The sequence below is a fragment of the Pseudopipra pipra genome, chromosome 19, assembly GCF_036250125.1.
Source record: "Pseudopipra pipra isolate bDixPip1 chromosome 19, bDixPip1.hap1, whole genome shotgun sequence".
NCBI lineage: Eukaryota > Metazoa > Chordata > Aves > Passeriformes > Pipridae > Pseudopipra > Pseudopipra pipra.
The window spans coordinates 11,348,999-11,371,736 of NC_087567.1; the positions used below are offsets into that span (position 1 = coordinate 11,348,999).

General features: G+C 56.2%; 1 protein-coding gene across 2 annotated transcripts in view; it reads right to left on the reverse strand.

The window, feature by feature from the left end:
• The window catches only part of SLC39A11 (solute carrier family 39 member 11), a 267,969-nt gene that overhangs the window by 122,723 nt on the left and 122,508 nt on the right, over positions 1-22,738 (reverse strand). Inside the window, exon 15 of one of the 2 annotated variants that reach the window (XM_064676144.1) lies at positions 6,295-7,138. The exons of the other annotated variant lie outside the window; for it this stretch is intronic. The gene's annotated coding sequence lies outside the window, so the exon portion shown is untranslated. Of the gene's footprint in view, positions 1-6,294; positions 7,139-22,738 lie in introns of those variants that run through there. 2 annotated transcript variants of the gene reach the window in all.

A 22,738-nucleotide genomic window follows, 5' to 3' on the forward strand; every position in this document is an offset into this window, starting at 1 on the left:
GCAGGGTGAGAGTGAAGGAGGGTCAAGGCCAAAGGGAGGTGCCCCTGGTTCCCACAGCCCATCCCCTCCCTCTTGCCGCTGCTGCTCCTGGAGCTCCCGGCTGCTCTTGGAGCCCTCGTGGCCAATTCACACCCAGCTCAAATTGCTCAAGACCAAAGGCAATTACAGGTTTGGGTTTGTTGTTTTCTGATGGCGGGTTAGATGGAGCACGTTCCAGAAACCACCAGCGCTGCTCTTCCAAAGCAAACCTCGGGACAGGGCAGGAGAGCTGGAGCGGCGGATCCACGAGGACACACAGGCTCCTGTGCCAGGAGCCATTTCCCAAGTGCAGCCCAGAACACCCCGGGTGTGGAGGGACCTGACTGTGGTGCTTTTGTGGGAACAGAGGCCCTGAGCCAGCCTTGCTGCTGGCACCACCAAATGACCACAAGGATAGTGGGATTCTTTCTTTCCCAGGATGAAAAACACAAAGCCAGGAGTCCTCCGGGACCTCTGGGACCCAAGGTCCTGCTGCCTAATTTATCTCCAGCAAAGCTCTGGATTTGCTCTTGCTACAACTCCCTGAACATGGACAGAGCTGGGCCAGCAGCTGCTGCAGGAGGGAGACCAGAGGCAACGGCACAGCAGGAGCAGTCCCAGCCCATCCCATAACCTCAGGGACGGGGCAGAAAACCCATCTCTGCTGAGAACTGAGAGTCAAGTGTCCTTCCCTCTGCCCCTCACCAACACAGCTGTGGTGGCAAAGCCCAAGGCAGGGCACACTCTGAGCCCCAGGGGCCACCTCAGTCCCACATCTCCAGCTCCCTTGGCACTGAGGGTGAGGTGGCATCACCACCTTCCTCTGGGTTCAGGGACATTCCTCAGCCTGGATCACCCCAGTTCAGCTCTTCCCAGTGGCCAGCAAAGCTCTTTCTGGAGGCTGAGGGCAGTTATCTGCTCAGGAAGCAAGAAGGAAGGGTGATCTGGTCAGGAAGCAAGAAGCTTGCCTGGGGCAGTGCTGGGGAATGACACCAGTTAACATCTAAATACCCACTGGGGTGTATTTTTGGCCTACCCCAAGGACACACATTTGGTTTTCTCATTGTTCTTTTAGCACCTGAACCCAAACCCATCACCACAATAACCACAGGAGCCCTCCCCTCTCCAGGATGACATTCCTGCTGCATTCCCACACTGGCAGCACACACCCACAGCCCCGCGGTGGGAAGCCAGCCTTCCAATTACAGCAGTTAACGTTCTGTTTATTAATAAATGACTCTGGTTTTCCTAATAGGACAACCTGCAAGGGCTTGTTGGCAGAACTGGGAGGCCTGAGCCCTTTCTGCAGCTGATGGGTGAGTATCTGGCACTGCAGGATGAGACTGTGGCATCTCCAGAGGTCCTGGGAGCACATCCTGCCCTGGTGCAGGGAGAGGTGGGAGGACCACGGCTGTCCTCCCCATCCCAGGGCATCCAGGAAGCACCAGCTCCTGCAAAGCCTTGACCCAGGCAGATGAAGCTCCATTTCCAACATCCAGGGATCTGCAGGGTCTTTTGGAGCCCCATGTTTGCACCTCCTCAGCACTCCCTGGGCAAACCAGGGGCCACCCCATGCTCTCCCAGTACAGTCTGGCTCCAGCAGGGACCAAACCCCAGGGGGAGGGGGACAGGTAATATATGCAACAACTAGACCCCTAACCAGGCCACACACGCCCCTTCCTCCTCCAGGGGCCAGGACCAGCTCCTCAGCCCACTGCAGATGGTTCTTTCCAACCTGGGAAGGTTTTATCTACCTTTTTTTGGGGGGGGAGAGGACACAGGACAGATTCAGGTATAAAAGGAGCCATTTACTCCAAGCCCTGCCCTTCCTCACCCCTTTCCAAGTACTTCACAGCCTGTTTTCCTTTTCCAATCAAGAAAGAAAACACTTAGTGAGCAAGACTAGACACAGAGAGAGGAAACAGTGGGTTTACTTCACCATCCAACGCAAATCATTCCAGGTATTATGCAAGCCACCCATTCCCACTGCAAACAACAGGATAATTTCACCTTCCCTGAAGCACAGAGGAGCCCTCACACCATGGGCAGCCTCTTTGCAAGCCTGGAAACTTGAGGGGAATTAGGGCAGGAGTTTAAGGGAACAACTAAAATCCATCCCAAAGGAGTCTTCCTGCAGTCAGTGAGTTTCTCCTTCCAGCATCCCAGCTGGGATTCCCCTTTAATCCCTTGGGCCACCTCCATGGCCAGTCCCCCCTGTTCCACAGGCTCCTTCCTCAGCTGGGCTTCCAGCTCTTACTGCTCCCCAGAGCACAGACATTTAGATCATATTTTATATGGAAAACACTAAAATGGGATCACACCTTTTAAAAAGATATTTCCACCTCGCTGCCTACAACCAGGCTCTGCCTCTCCCTCCCCCTCCCCACCAGGCTTTGCTATCAGGCCTCTAAGCCTGTTTAATTGAAAAAATGTGATTTAGGCTAATTGACAGCAGATGAGTTACACGGCTAAAAAGCAAGGGAACATTTGATCCAGTTGATTTATGGCAGCAGGGAACCAACCATCCCAAGTCTTTGCATCCCACTTGCAGCCCCCACTGCCAAAACAGTTCAGCTGGCAACAACCAAAAAAAAAAAAAGTAATTAGTGTTTAATTTCTTAACAATTTTTTTTTGCCTTCCTTTTAATTGCTCTACATAAAACTGTCCTAGAATTTTACAGCCCGGACCAGTCCTCTTTGCTGGTTTTAATTAGGGTGAGGCACGGCCGGCACGTTAATTTGGAGAGGAGGGGGAGAACAAACATCAGCCCATGTTCTGGGAAGGCTGTGCCATTACAAGCACCCAGACAACACCAGCAGAGCTGGGGGGAGCAGGGCCAGTGCTCCCAGTGAGCAGCAACTGGGGGAACTGGGGAGGACTCATCGGGAAGGTTTAACTCTGTGCACCAAAAAAAAAATAAAATCACCCTGTTAGAAGGGAGGAGAGATCTCTGCCAGCAGGAGAATTTCCTCTCCTTGGAGGCAACCAAAACCCAAAGGCTTAGAGGGAGAACCAGCTTAGCTTTGAGCGCTGCCCCGAGCAGCTTTGGGGCTAATCAGCATTCCTGTGGGATTGGGGCTGGATGGAGGCTCCCTGGCCCCACAGCCCTTCCTCCAGGGGGTTCAGCACCACCCACAGCACCCTGAGCCCTGCTGAGCCCCAAAACACCCACCCTGGTGGGTGCCAGAGGAGGCAGGGTCAGGTCACTCCTTGCAGGACACCAGAACTCCCCAGAGGAGAGTTCCTGGGCAGGAGGTGGAAAACAGGAGGGAAGATCGTGTGGGCAAGCAAGAGGTGGAAACGACTGGAGAAACAGTTAAGAAATACCTGAGAGAGGGAAATACACCCCTCTCCCATTATATCTTCTAAGCCTGGCCCTACTTAGAAAACCTTGGGATTCCTGGAAAGGATTTTTCCAGGAAAAGACAAAGGATTAGCCCCTTAATGAACAGACAGAAGGCTGGGATTTGCTCAGCTGTGTTGTCTGACAAATGAAAAAACCATAATCAGCTATTTCATTCCTAGTTCAACCCTCTGCACACACCAAACCCCATGGCAACATCACACCGAGGCACAAAACCCTCCACCCCCTTTAGCTCCAGACTGCACAGCCAAGTCCAACATGGAGAGAGCAGGAGAAGAGGTTCAGCCTCACCTGCCTCCTCCAGCATTGAGAACACTGCTCAGGGTCCCAGGATCCCGTGGCTGCTTCTCCTGCAGAGCACCATCACATCTCTGGGGCCCCGCCCCTGTGGGGAGCTTTTAACTGACCCCGGGATTGGGGACACCTGGAGGGGGTTTGGGAGCTCCATGGAGATCTGGGGTCAGCACCCCCAGGTGCTCAGCCTTAAGCAAGAATTAAACCAGTGAGCAAAGCAGTGTGTAAAGCAACCCAAAAGTGCATCTGGCAGGGGCTCAGAACAAGACCCTTAAGGTCCCTGCTGACCCAAACCATTCTGTGGCTGGGAGGTGACACCCATAAACTCTTAACAATGGAAAAAAAGGCAGTTTTAGAGATGGTGAATGATGGGAGAGTGACTGAGAACCAACCCCCTCCTCAAAGAGCTCTGGGGGCTTTGGCTGAGGGCACACGTTGGGTTGGTTTAGTGGTGGCCCTGGCAGTGCTGGTGAACGTTGGACTCGATGATCCTGAAGGTCTTTCCCAGTCTAAGTGTTTCCATGACGCAGAGAAGCCCGACCACCCCCAGCCCGGCCGGGATGGGGTTTGCTGGAAGCTTCCAAGTGTCCCCGTCCGTGTGGCCCTGCAGCATCCCGGCAGGATTCATCCTGCACACACCTGCAGCCACGGCCTGACACTGCTAAGCTGTCAAAACAAACATGGGAAGAAGGCCCAGCAGCCCCCCAGCCCACAGCCACGGGCTCAGGACACCAGCAGGGGCTGCAGGGCCCCCCCGAGCCGGGCAGCAGCTCCAGCAGATGCATTTTATGGGCCCCAGAGGGAAAATAACATCCAGACAAGCATCTCTAACTGCCTGTAAATACACACCAGATGAGGCAGGGCCAGATGAAATGGGGCAGAAACGGGATGAGAATGGAAAACTGAAATGGAGGGAATGGCTGGGTTTGGTCTGTGCTCCCCCAGCTGCTCACCTGGCCTCCTCCTCCTCCTCCTCCCAAACCCTCCCCATCCCAGCTGGACTCTACTCCCCCTTTCTCCCAAGCAATAGGATGAAAGCGAGGAAGGGGCCTTCTGCCCACTGAGCCTTCTGTGGAACAGGATCTTCACATTAACAAGCTGAGGAAACATAAATCCGGTTCCTCCGGACCATCACTCCCATCTGTTCATCCCCAGCCTCTGTACCCTGAGCCCTGGGGCACATCCCTGCCTCGAGCCATCCCTGCTCCCAGCACCACCTGCACCTCCAGCCATGCCTGGGGTGGTCCTGGATGGTGTTCCCTGGAGCTGGAGCTGGCTCGGGCTCTCGGATTACCCTGCAGGGAATTACTGAACTGCAGGGGAATGGCTTTAAGGTGAGGGAGGGAAGATTTTGACTGGATATTGGGAAAGAAATTCTTCCCTGTGAGGGTGGTGAGGCCCTGGCATAGGTTACCCAGAGAAGCTGCCCCATCCCTGGAAGCGTCCAAGGCCAGGTTGGAGCAACCTGAGCTAGTGGAAGGTGTCCCTGCCCATGGCAGGGGGTGGAACAGGATGAGCTTCAAGGTCCCTTCCAACCCAAACCATTCAAGTATTCAATGACAGCAGAATCACATGTTACCCTTTACAGTGAAAACAAGCACAGGGAGCTCTCACCTGCTCCAGGTTGGCCCCACAAACCCAAACACCAGCTGCAAACTGTGCCAAGGGCACGGGGTGGGTTGGGACATGCCAGAGAGGAGCTCACCCGAGCGGGGACATCCCCAGGTCAGGGCTGGGGAGGCTGAGGCACAGCAGCCCCGGGTGCTCAGCCCCTGGCAGGATCAGTCCTGAGCCAAAGGGACGCAGAACTGGCGCAAAAGAAACCCCCTGAGCACAACTGGCCGAGCACAGGGCACCCCCTTATCAGCACCCAGAGGCACCAGCACAGCACACAAAAGGCAAAAGGCAGCCCCCGGGCCGGCCTGACTAGTCTTAATATTTGCATTTGGTAAAGCAAACTAATAAATCCCCATGAGCTGGTCCGTGCTTCCAGTTTGTATTTACTAGGAAGAGTGAGGGGCAGGTTTTCCTGCTGGCTCCCCAGGTAAACAGCAGTGCAGCCCCACGCCCTTCCCGTTTAACGGCCTGGCTCCCTGTTTGCTCTGCACGAGCCGGGAATGAGGGACTGACCCACACCAAAGGCACGGGGCCTTTGAGGAAAATATTAGTCAGGAACTCCAAAAAGTCCACATTCGGGCTCTGGGATTCCCTGCTCCATCCCTGGATCTCTCCCTGGATCTGTCCCTTCCAGTGCTTTGCATCAGGTGCACGGGGTGGGAGGGAATACCCAGTCCAGGGACATGAAACAACAGGATTTAAGGGGAAATAATTTGCATTTCAGTGGCTTTCAGAGCAGGAGGTGTGTTAGGGATGGCTCACCAGGCCACACCTTCAGGCAGTGGTGGTTAAGGGCTGCAGAAAGGGAAGAGGGAAAGGACAGGGGAGAACTTTTCTGCAAAGCAAAGGCATTAAACTCTTGGTCTGGCTTTGTCAGAGCAGAAGTTTCCCAAAGCACTGGTCTCCTGTACAATCCAAGGCGTCCCCCCCGGCAGCCCCGGGACAGGGCCCTGATGTAAGTGTGGCTGAGCCAAGGCAAACAGAGAACAACATCCAGCACTCACAGAGCCAGGGCGGTTTATTAAGAAATTTAATTGTTTCTCAGGGTGACATTTCCCTCCACTCCTGCTTCCCAATCCCACCTGGGCTGGGCTCCACCTGAGTGCTCAAAGACCCTCCTGAGGGCACCCAACACCCAGAGCACAGGATGAGCCTCTGCCAGGCAGTTTCAAACCCCAGGGGCACTGCGACCACCAACTCAGCTTCTGCTGCCCTGTGGCTCTTCCAAAGGCCTCCAGTTCCCACCGTGGGCATCAGCGGGATCCAGCGCAGGTCCAGCCGTCCTCAAAAAACACCCAGAACCCCAAAAGGCATCAAAAAGAAGAACAGAAAGGTAAAAAAGAAAAAAGGACAAAAAAACTCCACAGCTGGTTCCTCGGAACTGGGGTCCTTCACAGAGAAAAGCTCCGAGCTGCTGTTCGGCCCCAGAGCACTTGGCCATCCCTCCATCCATCGCCAGCACTTCCCACAGGGATAATTTCCAAAGCCCAGCAGAGAGCAGCTAATTAAGACCTTCAGATCTGTGTGGGAATCGGGAGCGAGGTCAGCACTGGCAGGAACCCCCCTCAGCAGGCAGGGGCTGTGGAGCCCAGTGAGGGCACAGGGGCTGCTTTCAGGGCTGGTTTTGGTGGGTGCTGAGGGAAGGACCTCCCCCAGCCCCCGATGCTCCGTCGCTCCCCGGCGAGCTCAGGGCGAGCTGCTGGTCCCCGTGTCCCTCTCCCCGTGCTGCAGCTGAAGTGCCCATCCTCGGGAGGGTGCTCCTGGCTGTCCTGGCCATGGTGAGAGCTGCAGCACCTTGGCTGTCCCCTCGTGGGTCCCTGCACCCCGAGCCTTCACCGCGGACCCTGCGGAGGAAAAACACGCCGTTAACGGAAGGTCCAGGCTCGTAGGCAGCTGGCTGTGGTGGAGCAAATCATGGTTCTTCTCTGTCACCAAGTAAAATGTTTGGAGCACCGTGTAAAGGAGGAGAGGCAGCCCCAGCCCCAAGGCTGGGCTCCTGTGGGATCAGGAGGCAGCAGATGAGGGTGCAGGACAGCACAAGGGTGGATAAGAGACAGAGCCGGGGGCTGATGGAAGAAACCCAAATGGCCATTTCTGTGCACAGACAAAACAATTCCCAAAACATCTGGGAACACAGAGGAAGGGAAAGCAGCTCATCCTGCCTGTGTGCACGTGGGCTGCCTCACCCAGTCCAAGGGATGTGCAAGTCATGGACTGAACATCCCAGCACAGAGCCGGGACACAGGGACCACCGTGTGAGAGCCAAGGACTCCACGGGAGGAGTGCCCATCCCTGTGCCCTCACTGCTGCCCTGGGCAGAAAGGGGCTCCTCTTCCTGACTGTCACAGAGATTTGGAAGGAAACAGGGAGAGGAAAACACAGTCAAGAAGAGAGCAGAGTGAGAATGGATCTCATTTATCCCTCTATCCACAGGGTCTCCACCCACAAGCTTTCAAATCAACTGGAGGATCCAGACCCCACTGCTAAGCGTGGCACAGGCAGCTCCCATTTGGCTCAGACAAGCTCTAGGTCCATGTGGGGAATTAAATACACACTGTGGATCATTTGCTCTGCTCTTTGATTCCCACCCTGTTCGCTCCATAAGATCATTAAACAGCTTTTCTCCCCAGCAGACCCTCCCTGACTCCCCATCCTGCTCCAGCATCAACCAGGGGCACACGGAAAGAAGGGGAGAGGTTTATGCTCGTTTTTCGTGCCACACTTATCATCTGTTTGCCTTGGACCTCACAAGGGATATGCAAGCAAGACTGGCACCTCCTGGCCCAGACACCACCCCCTCAGCAATCCAGTGTGGAGGCACAAACCAGCCCCTCAAGCTCCTTCTCCAGGGGAAAAAAGCCTGACCACCAGCCCTGGGCTTTTGGGGAAGGAGCGAGCACAGCGTCTCCCAGTTTGGAGAGCTCTCTGCACAAGTGTCCCTGGCTCTTGTAAATGTGTTAAAAAATAAAACCCTTTAAGAGCTTCCAGATGTTCTGTTTATGTTGTGGTGTTACCCAGCTCCATCCTCGGGAGGCCAATACACAGCCTGATGAAATGGCAGCAGCCAGGGGAAGGCAGGGGGGGCGGAGGAGATCCGAACTCTTTTCCTCCTCTTTCCCCCAACTTCTCCTGTTAACTCCCGTGCTGCTGGGAAACATGCTGGGAGCAGCTGCAAATCCTGCCCCCTGCTCTGAGCATCTGCCTGCCTCAGGAGCATCACTGAGCTTTGCAAAGCACTAACCACAAATTCCCAAAGGCTTTGGGGGACCACCACAGCAGGGCCTGGGACAGGCAAGGAGCTCAGACACTGGTGGTGGCGGCACCCCAGAGGCACCCAGCGCCCACCAAGACTGTTCAGAGGGACCTCACGAGAACCACTGGGGTTTGCAAGGCACTAATCCCAAATTCCCAGGTTCTGGGGATCACTGCACAGCAGGATCTGGGACAGGCAGGGAGCTAAACTATTGATGGTGGCACCCCAGTGCCCACCCAGAAGGTCCAGAGGGTCCGATCCCCCCGCATCCAGTTCACACCCACCTCAGTGGGCCACAAAGATCTACCAAAAACCGAGGCGTGGGGACGTGAAGGGCCCCGAACCTCGTCACCCTGGGTGTAGCCGCACACCCGGCCCGGGACTCTTTGCACAGGGCGTTGTTGCAGGTCCAGCGCCGCTTTTGAAGTTCCCCCGAGCGAGCCGCGCTCGGGAGCAATCAGCGCTCCATAAAGGGCGATGCCGCAGCGCTGGGCGCAGGCTCTGATGTGTTATCTCCCCTCCCCGGCGGGGCGGGCAGCCCTGCGGCTCATTTCAAAGCCTCTTAGTGCCCGCACATCAAAGGCGCTTCCTGATGCCCCCACCCCGGCGAAGCCTTCGGGCCGGCGCGGTCCCTCCTCGGGATGCGGCCGCACCGAGGGATGGTGCAGGAGCGGCCACTGCCGCAGGGATGGAGGCACCGGGAACACGAGCCATGGTGGCTGCTGCAGGATGGCCCCCTGCCCACATCGGGGGCATCAGCACGTGGATTAGGCACACTGTCACCCTTCAGCGGGGAAAGGAGCCCAGGCAGGTTCAATGGTGTGTGGGTGCCCTTGTTTAGCCCCACACCGTGGGACACAGCACATTGTTTTGTCCCAGAGACACTCCCAGTGAAGGACCAGCCTGCCCAGACCCCACTGACCTGAACAAAGCCCACCCAGGACAAACCTCCCCCTTCCCCAGCACTGCACGTCCCCCAGCGCTAAACCTCCCCAGACAGCACCATCTCAGGTGCAATGTGTTTTTTCCCTTTGCCTCCCACGTTCCCCAGTGAGGCATCAGCTGCTTCCCTGTGCCCTGGGAGCAGCAGCTCAAGCAGGCCACACACTGCGAGCCCCGAGGCCACCGGTGTCTCCTGGACACCAGCCCCCGCACTGCTGTTCTCTCCAAGAGCCCACCACAACATCCCGGGAGAGTAGGGGGGAGGCAGCAGGCGCTGGAACAAGGACACGAGCTGCCTCCACACTCAGCAGCATCCCGGGAAAGGGAGTGCATCCATCCGGAGCACACGCAGGAGGAGCTGCTGAGTCTGCAGCAGGAAGGATGATGGTCTCTGCATTTCGAGAGGGGGATCTGCCTCCTCCCCGTCCCCCCAAACACATGTTTTCCGGGAGCAGAGCAAAGCGCAGGAATAGGAACGAGACTTTTGGCATCGGGACGGAAGCATCTACAGCATCTACAGCATCTACTGACAGCGTGAGCACAAACTGTGTGGGCAGCAAAGGCAAACAGGAAAGGAAACCAACAGGCAGGGAAACGATCCTGGCAGCACTCCCGTTATGGCTCACACACCTCCCTGCTGCTCCCTCTCCGGGTGTCCCTCCCTCAGACCCCTCGCCCTGCTCAGACATGCCCCAGTTCCACTTCTACTGTCAAAACCCTTCCCATCCAAAGGGCTGGATTTAGAAAAATGCAGCCAGAGAGCTACAGCCTGTTTGCAGGAACCGGTCCCAGCACAGCTGCCTTAGCACCTCATGGCACTGCCCCTGCACACACATCCCAGGCAGGGCTCGGCCTGGCCCCAACCCCGGGAAAGGGGAAGGGAAGCCCTGACAAGTCCCAGTCCGTGGAGGGAAACTGGGACCTGGACACACTGAGGGACCTGCAAAGGGATGGGACTTCCAACCTGCACACCATGGTTGGCCTTATCCCTTCCAAACAGGGAGCAGGGCAAGATGGAGGTGAGGGGCAGCAGGAGGGACTCTGGGGTCGTGCTGTGCCCGTCACACCCAGGCAGGGATTTGATCCCGGCTTTAAAGTGATTCCCGTTCAGAGACGCAGGTTTATCCACATGCCCCGACGTGCTTAACGACCACAGTGCTCCTCAGTGAACCCAGCCACTAAAGTCAATGAGGCAAGTGGATTAAAGAAAAGTAAAAAAGCAAAAGATCTGAGGGAGATGAAACGGCCCCGTTGAGTCACAGCCTGTGCCCGCCAACGCACGGTGTCCTCCCGAGCCTGGCAGCCTCCTGCAAGGGTCTCCTGCCACCACTGTCCCCCCAGAGTGAGCAGCCACCAGGGCAGGTCGGTGAGGGTGTGACCCTTGTGCTGCTGAGGGGACCCATCCATCACTCTCTGCTTGTTCCCATCACTCTCTGCTTGTTCACACATCCCACCTCACATGGGGCTCCTCACAGCTCCTTCCTCCCCTCCTCCTCCTCGCCCAGCTGCTCCACCACAGACAGAACCCCACACAACGGGCCAGCTCACATCCCCAGCCCAACCAGGAGGTGACCAGGGGTGGGAATCTGGGATCCTTGGGGAAAACATTCTTGCCATGCTGCCTGTTCCACCACCAGCACCGTGAGATGTGCTGCATCATAGAGTCATGGAATGATTTGGGTTAGAAGGGACCTTAGAGTCCATTCCACCTCATTCCACCCCCTGCCATGGGCAGGGACACCTTCCACTAGACCTGGTTGCTCCAAGCCCCATCCAACCTGGCCTTGGACACTTCCATGGATGGGGCAGCCACAGCTTCTGTGGGCAAGGTCGGGGGTCCTGAGCTTTGCTGCCTGATCTATAGTGGAGTGCCAGGATTGGAGCAGGTGTCTCACTCCAGGAGGCTTTAAACTGGCCATGAAGGAGCCCCCAGGCTGGGTGCAGCCCTTTGACACCACTGCAACACCACCGAGCCTTCTCCTTAAACCACCGGGCTCTGCTGCCAGTGCCAACCTAATTCCCGGAGTTTCAGTTCAAAGAGATTATCTCCATTTACCAACCTAAGCATGAGACACAAGAGCCCTGCCAAAACCCCAGACAGCCTCAGGAGAGGTGTCATTAAACCTCCTCAGCCAGAGGAAGCGAAGCAAGTGGTTTGTTCCCAGGCCGCCCTTTCTGGTAGGGTGTTAATAAATAACCGCGGCCCAGACAGGTGCTGTCAGCTCTGAGTCACCGACCTGCCCCTCCTGAGTCACCAACACACCATCCCTGCCACCAAACACCCACCCTACACCCCACAGGGGGAGAGGGGATGCTCAGGGCTGGGCAATCTGGAGGTCAGACTGTGTGAGACCCCCTCTTCAACCCAAAAATAGCACAGGGTATTGGAGAGCTCCTCCTAAGAACCGACACCTGGAAAAAACTCACAGGCTTGAGGTGCAGCAGGGAGAGCTTGAAGGAAGGGTCCCCCGGCCACCACAGCAGCATCCTGCTCTGCAGAGGTGTGGAAGGCAATGGCTGTGATGGCCAGGGCAATCCCAGGGGATGGGGGCCCAGGAGAGATGCCAGGGATGCGGGTGAGCACTGGCAGCAGCTCAGTCCCGCTGGGATGCACTTGGAGCATGGCACCCGCTGCTCCCAAAGCGTCACCCCCAGCACCAGCTGCAGTTCCCTCCTCAAATACCAGCCCTGACCAACCCACCCAGACCTGAGTGCAGGTGCTCACCCTAAGGAAGACTAAAAATAGAACTTTGAAGCCCCCAACAGAAACACCCCCGAGGACTTTCTCGCTCCCACGCTCCAACCTGTTCTGCGTGTGCCGCCTCCCTCTCCGGCTCTTTCGAGCAATTTTCCCCCTCCTTCCCCGCAGGAAAAGGCCACGCTCTTTCTTGAGAGCCATGTGTCACTTGGAGACTGACAGGCAGGTGAAAGAATGAAGAAAGTCCCATTCTCCTTCATTTTTGCAGCCCGGTGATAAGCAGGGAGCGATGTCACGGACTCCGGGAGCGGCTGCCGCAGGTTTCGGGAAGGCTCTGGCACCCAATGACAGTTCTGCTCCTTTATTAAAAGCATCCCCACAGTGATAACCCTCTGACAGGCTGATGGATGGGCCCGAGCAGCAGAACGATGTTCCCTGAGCACAAACTTCTTTATCTCCCAGCGTTTTTGCTTCTCCTGCCGGAGCTCCAGCAGCCCCTGCTGTGGGCAGATGAGCAGCTCCCCTTGGTTGCTGTCATCAGCAGGAGCCCTGATGATCCATTTGATCCCTGGGCTCTTCCAAATGAGCAGGCAGGCTCTTCCCCCTCTTCTTCTCGCCCTTCTTCTTCTCCACCTGCTTGCTGTGCCAGCAGACAGAGGAATGCTCTGCAGCACCTCTTGCATCCAAAAAAAGCTCAGCAGGGATGGATCTCCAGGGGTTTACAGGGGTACTGTGCTCATTCCCACACCTCTCTCTGCTCCCATCCTAGTGCAGCACAGCATTGGCTCACAGGATAGGAAAAGCACTGCAAAACCTCCATGTCTGGCTCCACGGTGATGGGTTTGGCTGTGCATCCCACAGGGTCCCATCCCAGGGATGGAGCTCTGCTCCCCACGGCCTGGGGATGCCCAAAGTCCTCACACGTGGGTCAAGGTGTTTTCTGGAAAGCTTTGAACCAGGGAGTGATCCCAAACAAGGATGCAAAAGCCACACTGGAGTGGTGCCCTGTCACCACCCCCTGCCCTCTGAGACTGGTCCCCCTGAGGATGGGAGGAAGGGAAGGAGGAAAAACCATCTGGCTGCACATTTCTTTTGCAGCTTTGAGCTGATTTCTATCCCGGGGGATTACCAATTTAAGCAGTGTTTTTTCCTGTTCTGACCCTAAGCTGATTAGTTCTCTGTGCCCCCCTTCTCCCTTCTCTCCCCTCCTTCTTCACGAAAAATGAGGATACGGAACTCCGGTGAAGTGCCAAGGCAGAGCTGACACAGCCACCCAGTGCAAGCAGAGCAAAGGGAGATGCTCACCCAGCCCCACAGGATGGATCCTGCCTCACTATGGAGCTCTAAACCACAGCTTTAAGACCTTTATCTTCTTATCCAAAAGGAACTGATATCCCTGAGGGAGGGGAGAAGCCTCCCCAGCTGGTCAGGGTGAGGCCCATCCCACCAGCATCACTCTCCCAGCGCAGTGGAAACTGCTGGTACCAGGGATGCTGGTGGGACTCATCCAAGAGCAGCAAAACTTGCCCTGGCACGATCCAGCTGCGCTCCCTGAGTGCAGGAGCCTCCTTTTCCAAGTGCCATCCCTCCCAGCAGCCCAGCACACCAGCGCTCCCACGACACACCAAGGTTTGCTGCTCCTGAAGGGAGGAACTGGGGGGGCTCAGGAGTGGGGGACGCAAAAAGTGCAACTCTTGGGGAGTCTCCAGGGCACCTCCATCCCTCAGTGCCCAGTTAATTTCCCAAAATCCCAGAGCAAAGCCAGCCCAGAGCCAGGTGTGCCAGAACCTGTCCCACCCAGGCACAGGCACAGCCACCGCTCCGTGGGGCAGGAAAGGCCGGAACACACCCAGCCCTATAAAAAGATAATTATACAATCCACGGCGGGAAATTAGCACAGCAAAACACTGTTTAATTCTCACAATGCACCTCAGCACCGGATCAGGAGGTAAAGTTACCTCTCACCTGCAGTGAGATGGGCCCTGGGGCCAGGATTAGGGCTCGGTGCTGAGGAAGGGTGGGAACCTTCAGCGACTGCCCTCATCCGAAATGTGGTGTTCAGAGGGGAGCAAATTTGGGCTGTTTGTCCCTTCTGGGTCCTTGAAACCAGAGAGCAACAACAAAAATCTCTTATGTGCATAAATCAAGGCAGAAGTTTGCACCACAGACTCACTGGTCCTTTGTTTGCAAATGGTAAGGCATAAAAACGGGGGGGGCATAAAAAAGTAGGGATTTTTTAAAAATTACTCCATTTAAACAACTTCCCTTCAAGTGGAACAGAAAACATGGATAAAACAAACAAGTCTCGCAGCTGGTCCAGTCCAACCCAAGATCAAAATAACCCTCCATCAAACAAACACACAACTCAAACCCATCCTCAGGAATCAGGGAGAGGAATCAGGGCAGAGCCTTCATCCCACTTGGAGCCCTACTCCAGGCTCTCCTCATTCCCTCCTGATGTCAGTTTTAACTCACAGTGACCAAAGACATGGATCCCCCACCTCCTGCCCTGCGGGGTGTCAAGTGAAAGGGAAAAAGCATAAGAAAAAGGTCTTTGTCTTAATTCAAATTCGCCGAAATTGGGGAAAAGAAATTTTTCCAAAATAATTTTAGTCGGCTTCAAAAAAAAAAGAAAAAAAGAAGTTTCATTACACACCCACTGCCACAGACCCACTGCTGATCACTCTGGGAGTGAAACCACTCCACGTGTAGCCACGCTCGGGGTGGCATCACCCCGGGACACCAGGGCACGGTCCTCGTGGGTCACCCCAACATCCACCCACCGGCCCTCAGCAGGGACAACACGGGATTTCTGGGCTCAAAAGTTCCATCCTGGGGTGTGGAAGGGTCGAGGTGAGGGTTTGGTGACCCCCAAAAGTCCCCCAGGACCATTCCCAGCAGGAGGGGGGGGCACAGCACCGGCCGTGCCGTGACCTCAGCGGAGGGCACGGAGAACTGTCCCCTCAGCCCGGCCTTTCCTAGAATTCATCAGGAATTTTCTTGAAACCGTTGCTGGCTGAGAAACGCCAACGGGCTCAAACTTAAGAACTCGATGCAGGAATATAAAAAATGTAGGTCAGGAAAAAAAGCACCCCAGTGAAAAGCTCCTTGTTCCTCGGGACGACGCCTCGGCCGAGCGGCCCCGCGGTGCCATCCCCGGGCGAGAGGCTTGGGAAGGGGCTCCCAGGGCCGTGCACCTGGAAAAGGGCTCAAACCTCGGGGGTTTTACGGGGCAGAGCAGCCGTTCCTGCGGTGCCTGAGGCCGGGGGACACAGCACTGCTGCCAGCCCGGAGCTCCTGCTGCCAGGGCACGCTCAGCCCGCCCCAGCCTGCCCTCAGCCACGGGGCACACGCTGGCTGGGCACCCTTCCTGCCTTTTTCCCAGTCAGTCCAGGTATTCTGCTGTTTAGTTTAAAGCCCAGAGTGTGGCAGAGCCACGAATTCCTGCTCCCATCATCGGGACAAAGCCGTCTGTTCCACCCCTGGGACGCGGGGACGGGAAAGCCAAAAGGCAGCGATTGCCCCACACAGTCACGGAATCACTGAGGTTGGAAAGGACCTTTAAGTTCATCAAGCCCAACCATCAACCCAGCAGTGCCAAGGCCACCACTGAACCATGTCCCCAACAACAAGGGCAGTGCTACCACCCCTCCAAGAGCATCCCGATGTTTGGTCCCAAAAACCTCCCAGCAGGGAGTCTCAAAGGTCCCATTAAAGAGCCTGAAAACATCCAGAGTCGAACAGGTTTGCTTAGAGCAGGGATACAGCCAAGTATTTGTTACCTAAAACCTCTGGGATAAATCCCTTCAGCTCAATCCATCCACCCTCACAAGCATCTTCTTTCCCTCGCTGATGTCAACCTAAGATCCACACAGAGATGGATTTTTGGAGAAAAATGCACCTTCCAGAAGGAATGGGCACTCCCAGCCCTCTCCCTTCCCGAGCTGGGGAATAGCTGCTCCCCTTTCAACACCTCCAGGTATCAGAGCTGTGATTTACAGAGCTCATTTCAGCAGCACCCTGAGCTGGGCCCTGCGCAGCGCCCGCGCCAGCCCTGCCTGCAGGGGGGGGTTTGTTTGCTTTAATTGAGGAAAAAGAAAAAAAAAAAAAAGAAAGAAGAAAACCTCTTTTCCCAACCCCCTGGTTTCATTTTTCAAGTGCCTTGATTTATTGATTGGCCCATTCCCTTTTAATAGGCTCTCCCTGCTGGAGCCAGGGTGTTTCCTGAGGGAAGGCTGCTTGTGCTGCACCTCGAGGGGGTCCTGCCACGTCCAGCCCAGGACAGGACCTCTCCTGCTCCCAAAAAGGAGTCTTAGTCCCCAACATCATCACTTTGATTTGAGGAGGAAGAAGGTTGGGTGCAGCTGCATCCATCCCTGCATCCATCCTCGATCCCCAGTATGTCCCAGTCCAGCCCTGCCTGTCCTCCTTCCCGACACCTTCCAGCTCTCTGCCCCCAGTTCCCAGCACTCCAGGCAGCAAAAGCAAAGAAAGCTTCCAAGAAAGACATTTTCATGGGATAATAAAAGGATGGCAGGCACAAAATCTGGTTTTTTCCAAGCTACACCCACTTCTGTGCTCCTGGCTGTGGTTTTATGGTTGAAGCCACCGTGGTGGGGTTTGGGAAGAGCTGAACAGCTTCATCCCAGCCCCATCCTTAGAGCAGGTGAGGGGAAAACCTGGCCAGTGCTGGAGGAAAGTGAAAGGAAGGCACTGCCCAGCCTTCCTCCTCCCTCCTCCTCCCCCAGCTCCCTTCCTTGCCTTGGCCACGATCCAGGGCACGGTGCCCACAAGGAGAACTCCCAGCAGATGAGATCTACATCTCATTTAATTAAATTCTGCCTTTTAGATTAACTAGGAGGACTCTGCCCAGCCAAGGGCTGCAGGAGCAGAGCTGACCAGCCACCAAGCCCTGAGCCCACCACGTTTTCCCTCCCAGGCTGGATGCAGAAGCTGGAGGAGAGGTTGGCCCAACATCCAGGAGCTGGAGACCTTTGGATATGCAGGCAGGTGGAAACACCTCCCTTCCTGATGGAGATCCATGTGCAAGCCAGCTGATCCACCCCAGGTGCTGGGCTGCTGAGGGCAGGGAAGGACTCAGTGGAAGGAGCTGTGTGGGGAGCAGCCCCTGTGCTTTGCCAGCTTCATGGCCTTTCTTCTACAAATTGTCCCCAGTCCCAAACCTGGACCAGAGAGTCATTTGGGAGACAGATCCCCACACCACGACATGCTAAAACCAGCCAAATACTTCAAGCAACAAAAATAAGAGGGGAAAATAAGACATCTGTAAGACATCTACCCCCAGCTGTGCCCCTTCAGTCACCCTGTGAGCCACCAGCTCCAGCCATTCGAGGCTCCTTAAAGCCTCTCCCTGACGATGGTGGTGCTGAACCCACCTCCCACCCCACAGAGCAGGGGGTGCACCCCCCAGCTCCCACCCACCCCCTGGCACAGCTCCACCAGCTCACACTGGGTACAACTGCTCGAAGCCACGTTTTCCATCAGCACAAGGAGCAGGCTTGGCCTCTCAGCAATCCTTGGATAACTCACATCTCAGCCTGGCTGAGCCCCAGCTGCCAGCACCCGGGGCCAGGCCCCAGGACAAACACAGCCTACCTGCTGCAGGAGTGCCAGAGGCATGTGGGCACCGAGCACGATCCCCTCCCCAAACAGCACTGCAGGCCCAGCCCTGGCACTGCAGGAGCACTTGGAGTACTCCCTGTACACGGGATGGAGTGCTTGGGAACGTTCCTGCAACGGGACACGGGAGATGCTTCCCCTCCCTCCTGCCTGCCCCGGGCACCTGGACTTAAAGGCAGCCCTGAGGAGGAGGTTGTGCTGCAGCTGAGATGCTCTGAGCCACCCAGGGGGCCAGGACATGCAGGGGGAGAAGGTCCCCATGCCACTTACACCTGCTGGGGAAGGCACAAGTGATGGAGAGCGAGGGCTGGGATGCAGCAGAGCAGTTAGAGCGGGACCCAGCCCTCTGAACGGGCACAGAAGGAGCTGCAGGAGAAGCCACGAGCCATGGGAAGCCCAGACTGAGGGTCTCACACACACTGACCCTGCACCAAGGGGCTTCAAACTGACAGGGAGTAGGTTTAGATTAGACATAAGGAAAAAGTTCTTCCCTGTGAGGGTGGTGAGGCCACAGGTTGCCCAGAGAAGCTGTAGCTGCCCCATCCCTGGAAGTGTCCAAAGCCAGGTTGGGCAGGGCTTGGAACAACCTGGGCTAGTGGAAGGTGTCCCTGCCCATGGCAGAGGGGTTGGAACAAGACGATCTTTAAGGTCCCTTTCAACCCAAACCATCCCGTAATTCTCTGCTCTGCACTCCCAGAAGGAATTCTCCTGGCTGTAGCATCACTGCTCCCACGGGAACACCCCCCCATGCAGAAGGAGCACGGAAAGGTTCCTGCCTGCAAAAGCTTCACGAGCAGGTGCAGCAACTCAGGCTGTGCCAACCTTTCCCAAGCTGTCTCAGAGCCCCACGTTTCCCCACCCTTTCTCCCTCTCCCTGCCCTCCAACCCTCCATTTTCCAGCTGGCAGCTTGCAGAGGGTTAACAAGGTGTGTGCCCCCGTGGGGCCGGGCTCCCCTCCCTCCCTCCTCGCCCCTCTCTTCCCGGCATGGACTTGGAGACCGGAGGCTCTCCAGATTTAATCTCCAAGACAAACATTCTGGAGCTGGAGCCCCGCTCCATTTGCACAGATATTAAAAAGCACAGGCAGGCTCAGGGCTCTGCCCACCCCTCGTGGGGTGCCCCCCTCGCCTCTGCCACACGCCCGGTGCCAGGGAGGTGTCACCAGGGAGGTGTCACCAGGGAGGTGTCACCAGGGAGGTGTCACCAGCCTTTGCAAGGAAGCCAGGAGGGATGGCTGGTAGTGGGAGTGAAGGAATACCCCCCACAAGAGCCCCCGTGGCTCCAGGTGGGTCCCTATGGAAAGGGAGGAGCTGGATCTTGCACAGGGTCCCCCTCTGCCCTGCTGAGCCCCTGGCACTGCCAGAGGGACGTGGGGAGGAGCAGAGGAGCAGCATCAACACACCAAAGGTGACCCTCAGCATGGCTCAGGGTGCTGAGCCAGGGAGGGCTCAGGGGTTTGCAGAATCGAGGTGGTTTATCTCTGAGAAGCCACCATTTTACTGCCTTTCCTCCTGAGATGCTGAGGGGGTACCCAAACATCCCGAGGAGGTGATTTGGGAGCTGCTGGAGGACACCTGACACAAGGCAGGGGGGTTGTGCATCCTTCAAGGTCTTTGTTATGGTGATGAAGGTGCAAATCTCACCTCAGACCAGAACTTGTCAAGCCCAGCACCACCCAGAGACACAGTTAACACCCCCTGCTCTTGTTCAGGAGGAAGGAAAGGGTCTCCAGGCTATTTGGCAACGGGAGCCTTCCAGTAAATACTTATCTCACATCTTACATTTCAGTCGGAAGTCGAGAGATTTGGTTCATTTTCCACGGGGATGGGAGAGGAGAATGTGCCAACAAAGCTCCAGGGCTGAGCCCAGCTCTGAGCTACAGCAAGGGCTGGGCTGGGCAACACCAAAATCCACCTTCTATCCTTAACACCTACAGGCAAAAACCTGATGGCAGGAAATCCATCTCCTTCACTCTGTGCACCGGCTTTCTGGACATTTAACTTATTTCATTACTGAGAAATGTCTTTTCCTATGACATCGTGGCACTTCCAGGAGAGAATAACTCTCCCAAAACCAAGCTGACAGCCTCCACCACAGCCTGGAAAACTGGGTTAGGATGAAAAGCTCGAGATCAGCCTGGAACTGGCCAGGAGAGCCCCAGAAAGGGCTCATGGCAGTTGGATCCCAGCCCCACGTGCCCCTGCCCGACACCCAGCTATAAAATTGCTTTCTGAAGATGGTGGCTGGGTTAATTACACACACACACACACACACACTGATGTTTTCATGAAAAAGGCTATTCTATAAAATTGTGGGAGCAATAAAAAATATAAATAGCCCCCGAGGCACCACAAAATGATGCCATTTTAAGGGCATTTATTTTTTCCTTGAAATCTGCGGGGTGGTATTTAAAGATGAAGGGAGGAGGAGGACTAATATGTCCTGCTCTGTCCCAGTGCCAAACACCCCACGGAGCTCTGGTGGTCTCCTGGAGCCAGCCAGGGGCTCCAGGTCCACAATTAATGACCTCTCCACACCTTTCATGTGCCACCCACTGGAACCCATCAAGCGTTTCGCCCCGGCTGCAGCCAGTGCGGTGGCTCCCAGCACCCCAGAAATGCCCCTGACAGCTCCCCCCACCCAAAATTCCTCAATATTTGCCTTTGAGATATCTTTTGATATCAAAAGGCGGCCGCAGCCCAGTTCCTGAGGTGCTCAGCAACTCGCTGGTGGTCCCTAAATAAGCAGCCAGATGATCTCACACCAAACATCCCCAGGTCCTTGTGGGCTGACCACGAAACCTTCAAACAAGCCCGGAGAACAGGCAGGCTCAGTTCCCTCTGGCCACCAAACTCCTCCAGGCCGGTCCACCCAGGGGGACATGGCTCAAAGTACACTCAGTGTTCCTGGGGTTTACCCAAAATACGAGCCCAGCAGGACAGGCAGACGCTGGGCAGGCGGGCGAGAGGGAAAGAAGGAAAACCCACAAGTGCTGCTGCTCCGGCCAAGTCACGGGTTCAGCGGGTTCCCTGCGGGTCGGGCAAGGGGAAGGGGATTTTTCCTGGATGGTACAATCCCCCACTCACCATCTGCTCCAGAGCCCAAGGGGAGGACAAAGAGGACACTGTCCTTTCATTCCCACCTCTCCAGGAATGGGGGCACAGCCCAAACACCTCTGACACCCCACCAACGGTGCCCTGGGCACAAGGGGGTCCCTCATTTACGGACCAAGAAGCTCCTGTGGGTTTTCTCATCCTCTTTGGGATTGAGCTACCCATATCCACAGGCTCCAGGAAGGATGGACTTGGGGAAACGAAAGCAATTGTGTCTCCTGCAGCCACAGTGATGATAAGCAACTGCCACTGAGATATCCTTGTGCCGAGATATCCTTGGATCGGGTCAGGAGGGGGTACCACCAGCCAGGATGAGGGAGAGTGCCTGGAAACTGCTGTGCAGCCCAAAAACGGCAAAAGCCCTCAGGCTTTTCCTGTGTCCCAGTTAATTACTGCTGGAAAAGTCATCAGCAGACCCTGCAAGTCGTTTGCCTCTGTTTATCCTGGCAGGGCTGCGGGGGCCTCACTGCTCACACGAGTGGCACGAGGAGCATGGAAAGCCACCAGCAATGCCCACCTCCATGCCAGGAAAGCACAGTGAAGAGCCTGCTCTTGCCTCCCCTCTGTGAGTGGAGAACACATCTCGGGATGGAGTTTTGCTCTCCACACTCAGGCTGAGGCTCCCTGAGCCGTCACTGACTGGTGGCCTGTCAGGAAGAACTGAATCCCAGCCCAGCAGCTCTCCTGCTTTAAGAGGTGGTACAGCACAACCCTTTCTCTCTCACCCACGGGTTTGTTTCCTTCCAAAATATTCAGTCCAATTTATTTTTCCTTCTTTGCACCTTCCTCTGCTGTCACCGAATTTCCAGGTTTCCACTTGCACAAGGATAAAACTCCAGCTCCCCTCAGTGCCTTAGGAAGCAGCAGCATCACTGTATCACTCAGGGGAAACTGAGGCACAGGGAAGTGGCCAATTCCAGAGTATTTTCCCTAAAGAGAGGCAGAGAGGCTGCAGGGCCATCGCTCCCCCAGCCACGCTCATCCCAGGGGAAGGGGTGCTGGAATACTGGGCCTGTCCCACCCAAACTCCCACAGGCAGAGCAGGGGAGCTTCCTACAGCAAACAGCTTCCCCCGTGCCGTGCACAGCAACACCAACATGACCCTGGGGAGGAGATGCTGCAGGGATTCCCTGATTTTTGTTTCAGGGAGGATCATCTCCCCAGCCACCTCCAGCTGATGGGGACAGAAAACCCCCCTGCCACCCCAGGCAGGCACGTGGCCAAGAGCAGGAGCGGGGTGGTTGTCCCGTGTCCCACACGGGATCAGCCAAGGAACGGCATCGCCTCCCGCACACAGGAGGAGTTTCACCAGCTGCGCTGGACAGGGAGGATTTTTAAGGCCAAGACAACAACAGACTAAGCTGCTTTTTTCACTGGAAGCCTCGGGAAGCGACGATCCGGGGAGGAAGTTGCAGGCTGGACAGAGGGGACAGCTCTGCGCTCTGTGAACATCTGTTTGCAACACCCAGGAGCCCGTTCTGGCCAACAGCCCCATGGCTGGAGCACGGGGGGTCCTAAAGATGCTGCAGCTGCTGGGAAGAGCCTGGCTGAGCTCCTGGCATCCCACAGCACCCCAGGATCCCCGGGAAATCCGCACAAGGAGCCCGAGGTGCCCTCACAGTTAGTCCTGGTTCCCTGAGAGCCAGGCTGGCTTTCCTGGCCTCTCTTTACACCCAGAAGCTGATCCCTGCCTGAGAACCCCTGGGGCTCAGCTCAGGAGATGGCCAGCAGCAGGAGAACACAGATCAGCCCATGCAGCAGGACCCACCAGCATGTCCAGGATGTCTCATCAAGCTAA